A 9,782-nucleotide genomic window follows, 5' to 3' on the forward strand; every position below is an offset into this window, starting at 1 on the left:
CAGTTCAGAACCCTCAGGTGGTGAACTCGGTAGGGGAGCCACTGGCCAAGAAGGTGGCAGTGGGAGCTGTAGCCGGAGGGTCCCTCTTCTCCAGCCCCAGACTTTCCAGCAACACAAATGCTGCTACTGCTGGATTTAACACCACCTGGGTGATGATGTAAAGGCATCCCAAGGCGGTGTCATGGAGGCATCCCCAGGCGCTGATGTGCAGGCATCCCCGGGCCGTGACGTGCAGGCATCCCCGGGCCGTGACGTGCAGGCATCCCCGGGCGGTGACGTGCAGGCATCCCCGGGCGGTGACGTGCAGGCATCCCCGGGCGGTGACGTGCAGGCATCCCCGGGCGGTGACGTGCAGGCATCCCCGGGTGGTGACGTGCAGGCATCCCCGGACGGTGACGTGCAGGCATCCCTGGGCATCCCCGGGCGGTGACGTGCAGGCATCCCCGGGCGGTGGCATCCCCGGGTGGTGGCGATCTGACAACTCCAGGCGATGGTGAACAGGCATCCCCAGGAGATGGCAAACTAATGAGTATAGACCTACTCCCATAAGATGTTACAAGTGCTAGCCATTTGGACATATTGCAGGTTCCTGCAGGTGTAAAAGAATATGTGCTAGGTGTGGTGGGGATCATGAGTTCAGGGATTGTGAGGTTAAAGGTCAGTAAGTGTGTGTTGTAACTGTGGAGGTGAGAATAGTGCAGCATTTAAAGGATGTGTGCAACAGATAAAAGCCAGGGAGATTCAAATAATTAAATTTAAGGAAAAAGTGATTAATGCAAGTGCTGAGAAAAGCTATAAGGAACAGATGGTTAAAAAAAAAAACACTTCAAGAAAAAGTACACGTGGTAGTTAGGCAGAAAGTAGCAACTAAGAATATCCATAAAGTAACTTAGAAGTTAACTGAAGATACTCTATTGTTGAATAACAAACAGTTATTTTTCTTTAGTATGGAGATAATCAATTGTACTGCTCAGACTAAGAGTAAGACAGAAAAGATTCAAATTGTTAATAAAGCTGGAGAGAAATATTTGGAGATAGAGATCATGCCTATAGAGCAGATTAATGAATCGCTGGATAGGGGTGGACAGGTGGAAGTGAATCAATAATGGGTTTTAGTATATGTCAATGGAAGGCGCATACTTTAATTTAAAATTGGCAAGAAATCTGAAATATTATCTGATTATATATAAATATATATTTTTCTGAAATAGTTTTCGAATTGGAGGTTATTGAGGTACAAATTAATGCGAAAGGTGGCATAATAAGCGTCTTGAATATGTATAACCCATGTAAGGAGTTACTTAAGGAAGAATTAATTGATATTATTGAACATATGAGGGGGGAAGGATTATTTGTGGAGATTTTAACAGCCATAATACATTACAGGAAGTAAGTTGAATGATAGAAATGGGATGGTTATCGAAGAAATAGTTAAATTTGGTGGTTTTTAAATCTGGGGAAGGAACAAGGTTTGATGTGAATACTGGGAAAAGTACAGTACTAGATTTATCGATTGTTTCATCACAGTTGGGAGTAAGAGTGGATTGGAAAGTATTAATATCTGAAGAAATGGGAAGTGATACTTTTTGCCATAATCATTACGATAGATGGGAAGCCTAAAATTGAACAGCAGGTGCAAGAAGAGAGATGGGATTATAAAAAAAACTGATTGGGAACATTTTAAATATGTATGTAGTATGACCATTGATGGAAATATAATACATGATAAGGTGGATATTTTTCATGAAAGAATGATTAAGGCTATTATTCAAGCAGCAGAAATGCTGTTCCAATGAGGAAGAAAAGAAAAGGTGTTAAACCAGTGGCTCCTTGGAATGGAGTGTTCTAGACTAATTAAAAAAAAAAAGTCTTGTTTCAGTTAAAAAAATATATATGTTAGCAGATAACACTATGTAACACAATTTTTGTTCCTGGGTATTAAGTGTTATTTCCTAATTGCTTATGCCTCAAAAGTATAGAAAATGGCTATTACTCCTCACAAACTTTGCTTTTGTGATTAGGACAGTGATATTTCAAAATATCACTATTTCCAATGAGAAAACGGGCAAATGTGTGTCTTTTCGTTCACATAAAGTCAGAAAAAAAACAACATATGAATCCAAATTAACCAAATTAAATTAAGTATTTATACTAAAGTAATACAAAAATGACTACAAAAGATTTAGAAGTGAGTAGTTTTTCGAGATTTACGATTATACTGTAAATGATGAGAAGAGCTAGTTGTTACAGATGATGAGAAGGGCTAGTTGTTACAGATGATGAGAAGGGCTAGTTGTTAAGGATGGTGAGAAGGGCTAGTTGTTAAGGATGATGAGAAGGGATAATTGTTACGGATGATGGGAAGGGCTAGTTGTTAAAGATGATGAGAAGGGCTAGTTGTTACAGATGATGAGAAGGGCTAGTTGTTACAGATGATGAGAAGGGCTAGTTGTTACAGATGATGAGAAGGGCTAGTTGTTAAAGATGATGAGGAGGGCTAGTTGTTACGGATGATGAGAAGGGCTAGTTGTTAAAGATGATGAGAAGGGCTAGTTGTTAAGGATGATGAGAAGGGCTAGTTGTTACAGATGATGAGAAGGGCTAGTTGTTAAGGATGATGGGAAGGGCTAGTTGTTAAAGATGATGAGAAGGGCTAGTTGTTAAGGATGATGAGAAGGGCTAGTTGTTACAGATGATGAGAAGGGCTAGTTGTTACAGATGATGAGAAGGGCTAGTTGTTAAAGATGATGAGAAGGGCTAGTTGTTACAGATGATGAGAAGGGCTAGTTGTTAAAGATGATGAGAAGGGCTAGTTGTTACAGATGATGAGAAGGGCTAGTTGTTACAGATGATGAGAAGGGCTAGTTGTTACAGATGATGAGAAGGGCTAGTTGTTAAAGATGATGAGAAGGGCTAGTTGTTACGGATGATGAGAAGGGCTAGTTGTTAAAGATGATGAGAAGGGCTAGTTGTTACAGATGATGAGAAGGGCTAGTTGTTAAGGATGATGAGAAGGGCTAGTTGTTAAAGATGATGAGAAGGGCTAGTTGTTACAGATGATGAGAAGGGCTAGTTGTTACAGATGATGAGAAGGGCTAGTTGTTACAGATGATGAGAAGGGCTAGTTGTTACAGATGATGAGAAGGGCTAGTTGTTAAGGATGATGAGAAGGGCTAGTTGTTAAGGATGATGAGAAGGGCTAGTTGTTACAGATGATGAGAAGGGCTAGTTGTTAAAGATGATGAGAAGGGCTAGTTGTTACAGATGATGAGAAGGGCTAGTTGTTAAAGATGATGAGGAGGGCTAGTTGTTACGGATGATGAGAAGGGCTAGTTGATGATAAGGGAGTTGTTGATGATGAGAAGGGCTAGTTGTTAAGGATGATGAGAAGGGCTAGTTGTTACAGATGATGAGAAGGGCTAGTTGTTAAGGATGATGAGAAGGGCTAGTTGTTACAGATGATGAGAAGGGCTAGTTGTTACGGATGATGAGAAGGGCTAGTTGTTACAGATGATGAGAAGGGCTAGTTGTTACAGATGATGAGAAGGGCTAGTTGTTACAGATGATGAGAAGGGCTAGTTGTTACAGATGATGAGAAGGGCTAGTTGTTACAGATGATGAGAAGGGCTAGTTGTTAAGGATGATGAGAAGGGCTAGTTGTTACAGATGATGAGAAGGGCTAGTTGTTACAGATGATGAGAAGGGCTAGTTGTTAAAGATGATGAGAAGGGCTAGTTGTTACAGATGATGAGAAGGGCTAGTTGTTAAAGATGATGAGAAGGGCTAGTTGTTACAGATGATGAGAAGGGCTAGTTGTTACAGATGATGAGAAGGGCTAGTTGTTACGGATGATGAGAAGGGCTAGTTGTTACAGATGATGAGAAGGGCTAGTTGTTAAGGATGATGAGAAGGGCTAGTTGTTACAGATGATGAGAAGGGCTAGTTGTTAAGGATGATGAGAAGGGCTAGTTGTTACGGATGATGAGAAGGGCTAGTTGTTACAGATGATGAGAAGGGCTAGTTGTTACAGATGATGAGAAGGGCTAGTTGTTAAAGATGATGAGAAGGGCTAGTTGTTACGGATGATGAGAAGGGCTAGTTGTTACAGATGATGAGAAGGGCTAGTTAAAGATGATGAGAAGGGCTAGTTGTTACGGATGATGAGAAGGGCTAGTTGTTAAGGATGATGGGAAGGGCTAGTTGTTAAGGATGATGGGAAGGGCTAGTTGTTAAGGATGATGAGAAGGGCTAGTTGTTACAGATGATGAGAAGGGCTAGTTGTTACAGATGATGAGAAGGGCTAGTTGTTAAAGATGATGAGAAGGGCTAATTGTTACGGATGATGGGAAGGGCTAGTTGTTACAGATGATGAGAAGGGCTAGTTGTTAAAGATGATGAGAAGGGCTAGTTGTTACAGATGATGAGAAGGGCTAGTTGTTAAAGATGATGAGAAGGGCTAGTTGTTACAGATGATGAGAAGGGCTAGTTGTTAAGGATGATGAGAAGGGCTAGTTGTTACAGATGATGAGAAGGGCTAGTTGTTACAGATGATGAGAAGGGCTAGTTGTTACAGATGATGAGAAGGGCTAGTTGTTACGGATGATGAGAAGGGCTAGTTGTTACAGATGATGAGAAGGGCTAGTTGTTAAAGATGATGAGAAGGGCTAGTTGTTACAGATGATGAGAAGGGCTAGTTGTTACAGATGATGAGAAGGGCTAGTTGTTACAGATGATGAGAAGGGCTAGTTGTTACAGATGATGAGAAGGGCTAGTTGTTACAGATGATGAGAAGGGCTAGTTGTTACAGATGATGAGAAGGGCTAGTTGTTACAGATGATGAGAAGGGCTAGTTGTTACAGATGATGAGAAGGGCTAGTTGTTACAGATGATGAGAAGGGCTAGTTGTTAAAGATGATGAGAAGGGCTAATTGTTACGGATGATGAGAAGGGCTAGTTGTTAAGGATGATTAGAAGGGCTAGTTGTTAAAGATGATGAGAAGGGCTAGTTGTTACAGATGATGAGAAGGGCTAGTTAAAGATGATGAGGAGGGCTAATTGTTACGGATGATGAAAAGGGCTAGTTGTTAAGGATGATTAGAAGGGCTAGTTGTTAAATATGATGAGAAGGGCTAGTTGTTACAGATGATGAGAAGGGCTAGTTGTTAAAGATGATGAGAAGGGCTAGTTGTTACGGATGATGAGAAGGGCTAGTTGTTAAAGATGATGAGAAGGGCTAGTTGTTACAGATGATGAGAAGGGCTAGTTGTTAAAGATGATGAGAAGGGCTAGTTGTTAAAGATGATGAGAAGGGCTAGTTGTTACAGATGATGAGAAGGGCTAGTTGTTAAAGATGATGAGAAGGGCTAGTTGTTAAAGATGATGAGAAGGGCTAGTTGTTACAGATGATGAGAAGGGCTAGTTGTTACAGATGATGAGAAGGGCTAGTTGTTACAGATGATGAGAAGGGCTAGTTGTTAAAGATGATGAGAAGGGCTAGTTGTTACAGATGATGAGAAGGGCTAGTTGTTAAAGATGATGAGAAGGGCTAGTTGTTAAGGATGATGAGAAGGGCTAGTTGTTACAGATGATGAGAAGGGCTAGTTGTTACGGATGATGAGAAGGGCTAGTTGTTACAGATGATGAGAAGGGCTAGTTGTTAAGGATGATGAGAAGGGCTACAGATGATGAGAAGGGCTAGTTGTTACAGATGATGAGAAGGGCTAGTTGTTACAGATGATGAGAAGGGCTAGTTGTTAAGGATGATGAGAAGGGCTAGTTGTTACAGATGATGAGAAGGGCTAGTTGTTACGGATGATGAGAAGGGCTAGTTGTTACAGATGATGAGAAGGGCTAGTTGTTACAGATGATAAGAAGGGCTAGTTGTTAAGGATGATGAGAAGGGCTAGTTGTTACAGATGATAAGAAGGGCTAGTTGTTACAGATGATGGGAAGGGCTAGTTGTTACAGATGATGAGAAGGGCTAGTTGTTACAGATGATGAGAAGGGCTAGTTGTTATGGATGATGAGAAGGGCTAGTTCTTACGGATGATGAGAAGGGCTAGTTATTATGGATGTTTTTCTAAGGTGTCAATTTTATATTGATAATTCTTTGATATTGGAAGATATGGAATGTAGAAACACAAATACATGTTTCTTTCTCAATTGGGGAATTGAAAGCTGCGATTGAAAAAGGTAAGAATTCTACGCCATGTGAAGATAAGATATCTTATAATATGTTTAAATTGTTATATTAGCTTAGAAATATTATTGAAGCTTTAATATAAAGTATGGAAATTTGACTTTTTCCTAAAAAAGGGAAGAATTACATAGTTATTCCTATACATACGGCAAGAAAGGATCTGGATGAAGTGGGTTCTTATCGACCAATAGCAAACCTCAATGATCAGATGTTAATAAACTGAATAAATCAATAAAACAAGAATGATTATCATCAGATCATTCTAATAATTTGGAGGTTGACATCTAACAACGTTTACATAATTTATTTTTTTTAGAATGATAAAGCTTTAAAAAAACATTTCTTACCTCTCATTTGCCTAAAAAAACAATATCAGAAGACTTTAATGCTTGCTGTTGATGATTTTGTTTTTTAGGCTCAGGTAGTACCTATTTATCCTGAAACAACACTGATCTCATAGGGGAAAAGAGCACCCTTGACCCCACATAACTGTAATTATGCAGGTAGAGTCCTAAACATGAGTCAGTGTGAAAATCAAAAAAAAAAAAAATGGTGCATTTGATTTACGCTAAACCAAATTTGGTTTCATAGGAATGACTGTCTTGCACTTGAAGACACTGCAGGGGTGAATGACCAAGGAAGAAAAGCAGTATCAGACTACCTGGAAGGCAAGGCAAGCAATACATTGTGATCTGCGAGTCTTATTTTCTGTGAGCTGATTAAATCATTCCAGAATTTTAAAACTGCTTTTAAAACTGAACATTCTAACAGACAGTTAATTTACAAGCCTGAGGCCTGAAGACATAAAAATCCATTGTTGATTGGAGGTTTTATTGAAAAGGTAAGTGGACCATACTTAGTTACAAATTACTATCTAACAAACAGTTGTGTTAATATTATGTTCTAACATTGTATTATTATATATGATAATTGAGATAAATTATTCCTATGCAAAAATGTATATGGTGAAACCAATTAAATGATTTACTGTAACTGAGGTTTTTTTTTTATAATTATTGACATATTTTATTTAAAGTATTGAATAAAGACAGAAACAATAATAGTGCTGAACTCCTGTAAATAAATATGAAACACAAGGTGGGTGTGAGGGTCGGAATAACCCCAGGGTAATATCTTTATATTATTATGATTCATCCCTCTGTAAGGTTAGGGTAATGTTGCTATTTTCATACCTCACTTTTCATGACCAACAGTTTGGACACTTGGGAGAAACGATTGTCTTAAATGACGATACAAAGCACAACAGATGGTGGAATTTGAATATGAAGTAAGATTATACAGTCAGACGCAGCATAATTTTATGTCTCCCTGGTGCCTCTGTGTTTAGGAAAGATATGTTAAGCTTTTGTTACAGATTCTGTGTGTGCTGTACATTTGTCTGTGGTTACCAATAGTTGTTTGTGTATTTTTTTTGTTTTGTTTTGTGCATGTTAAAATATTGTTAGTGCTACTCACACGCACTGAAAATGTCCCTTTACAAAATTGTTGGCATTTAAAACATCAACATGAGCCAAAAGGCATTGGAGAGTTCCAGTGAATCTCAGGCTAATGGACATCACAGATACAATAATGCATTGTGCTTTCTTTTGCAATGTTAAAAAGCCTAGGCTCCCGAGTTTGATCTGACAAAGTGTTTGGTAAGAAACCCGCAATGGAACTGTTTTCCTGTAACTCACTGAAGAGGGCCATCTGTTATTTTTTTTTATAATACATGGAGTAGTACAGTTTTTTAAACATAGTGTTTCAGTGCTGTACAAATGTTCTGTGCCCTTATCCTTTAGTGCTTCAGCTTTATTTCAATAATTGCCTTTACCTTGTTTAAATTTCCTGTTCCTCTCCAGTTTCTCTGAGATACATTTGTTGATCATTAATGAATATTTCTGTACTGTGGGTGTTGTCAAGTGATAGAAAATGTGTTTTAATTGAAAGGAATGGTCTTGAGGAGTCAAATGGGTCAAAGTTCATCCATGTATATATATATATATATATATATATATATATATATATATATATATATATATATCTCCATGTATTATCTATAAAGCGCTTTGAGGCACTGCTTTTGTGAAAGGCGCTATAGTAAAGAAATTGATTGATTGGAACTTATTATGCAAAGTTCTAAGATATAGTATCACCCCAGAAATTAACAGCCTTCTTTAATCCATTCAAATGATATAACAATGTGACCTTTCAACTCTGCCAGCCCCGCCCTCTGTAAGTGACGGTGAGTGGCAGGGTGAAAGCCCTGCCGGTGCCCGTGCGTGTGTGTGTTGGTATGGGGAATATTGGGTTGGCAGGGAAGGGATTACTTTTCTCCCTGTCAAAACACGTGGGAATGTGGCTGGAGCCGACAAATGAATAAATTAAGTGTTCAGGTGTTAGAAAGAAGGATTAGAATTGATGTTGTTGATAGAGGTGGAGGTCTGTGTTTCGTGGTCGTGGTCGCGTTGTGGTATCTGTTTATTTTCGTGAGTTTGTAAAACCAGTTATTTTGACCAGTGTGTTTTTGCTAGTGTTTGAACCATTTTATTTTCTGTTTATTTGTCATTAAAAGAGCGCATTAGCACTGTTTAACTTGCAGCTTTCTGTGTGTGTCTTTGTCCATGCCAATAACATCTGGGTGGCAGAGTTAAATGTCTCATTTTTAATCAGGGCAGTTATTAATGTCTCCAGAATTTACTTTGGTATATGTATTTTAAAGCAGAATTAAAACAAAAAAAAGAATACTGCATTAAAAAGTAAGCAACTTATTCAGAAAAATATAGTGTTATAGGTCCCCACGTTTTGCTACAGCTGTTTAAGTAACATACCTGTATATTTTATTTTCATTGTTAACATCCTGACAACTTTTTACACTTATAACTTTAAAGTCTGTTTCAAAGCTTTTTCAAAATGTCTGCTGTAGTACACTAGGGTTTGAGATCTGCCCTCTAAATCACTGCAGGAAGAGTGATTTAAAAAAACAAAAAAAACATAAGACGCAGTCCTTTCTGTTCTTCAAAGTTATAAGTGTAAGACGTGTCAGGATATTAAAAATTAAAAGAAAAAAATACATGTACATTACTTAAACTTGTGGAGATGTGTAATGCTATATTTTTTGGAACCCTGCTACTTACTCTTTAAATATGGTAAGTGCTGATGAATACTGTATAACAATACTTTTTCATATGGTGATGTTAAATTACATGAATTAAGAAACCATTTAAAGTTTTTGTTTTGTTTTAAGTTTTTTTTTTTTTTTTCCCCCCCCCCCCCCAAAGGACAGCAGACTCATTTAAAAAAAAAAAAAAAAAAAAAATGTCTCCAGGATACGAGATGCTGCAAAGGGAGTCAAACATTATATACAGACAACGTTTTCTTCAAGTTAACGTGCATTAGTATCACGTTCCAAATCACACAAGTTTAAAGTCGTCTATTTCTGCCCGACAAAAATCATTGTTGTGCATGCTTCGAGTCTTACAGAATCAGTTAATGTGCAAACTCACTGCCACTCCCTCCCTCGCTTGTTCATTCCCGCCTCCTCATTAGGAGCCTAGCCATGGTGTCGATAACAGAAGGCATT

Source organism: Polyodon spathula, chromosome 3, assembly GCF_017654505.1.
Source record: "Polyodon spathula isolate WHYD16114869_AA chromosome 3, ASM1765450v1, whole genome shotgun sequence".
NCBI lineage: Eukaryota > Metazoa > Chordata > Actinopteri > Acipenseriformes > Polyodontidae > Polyodon > Polyodon spathula.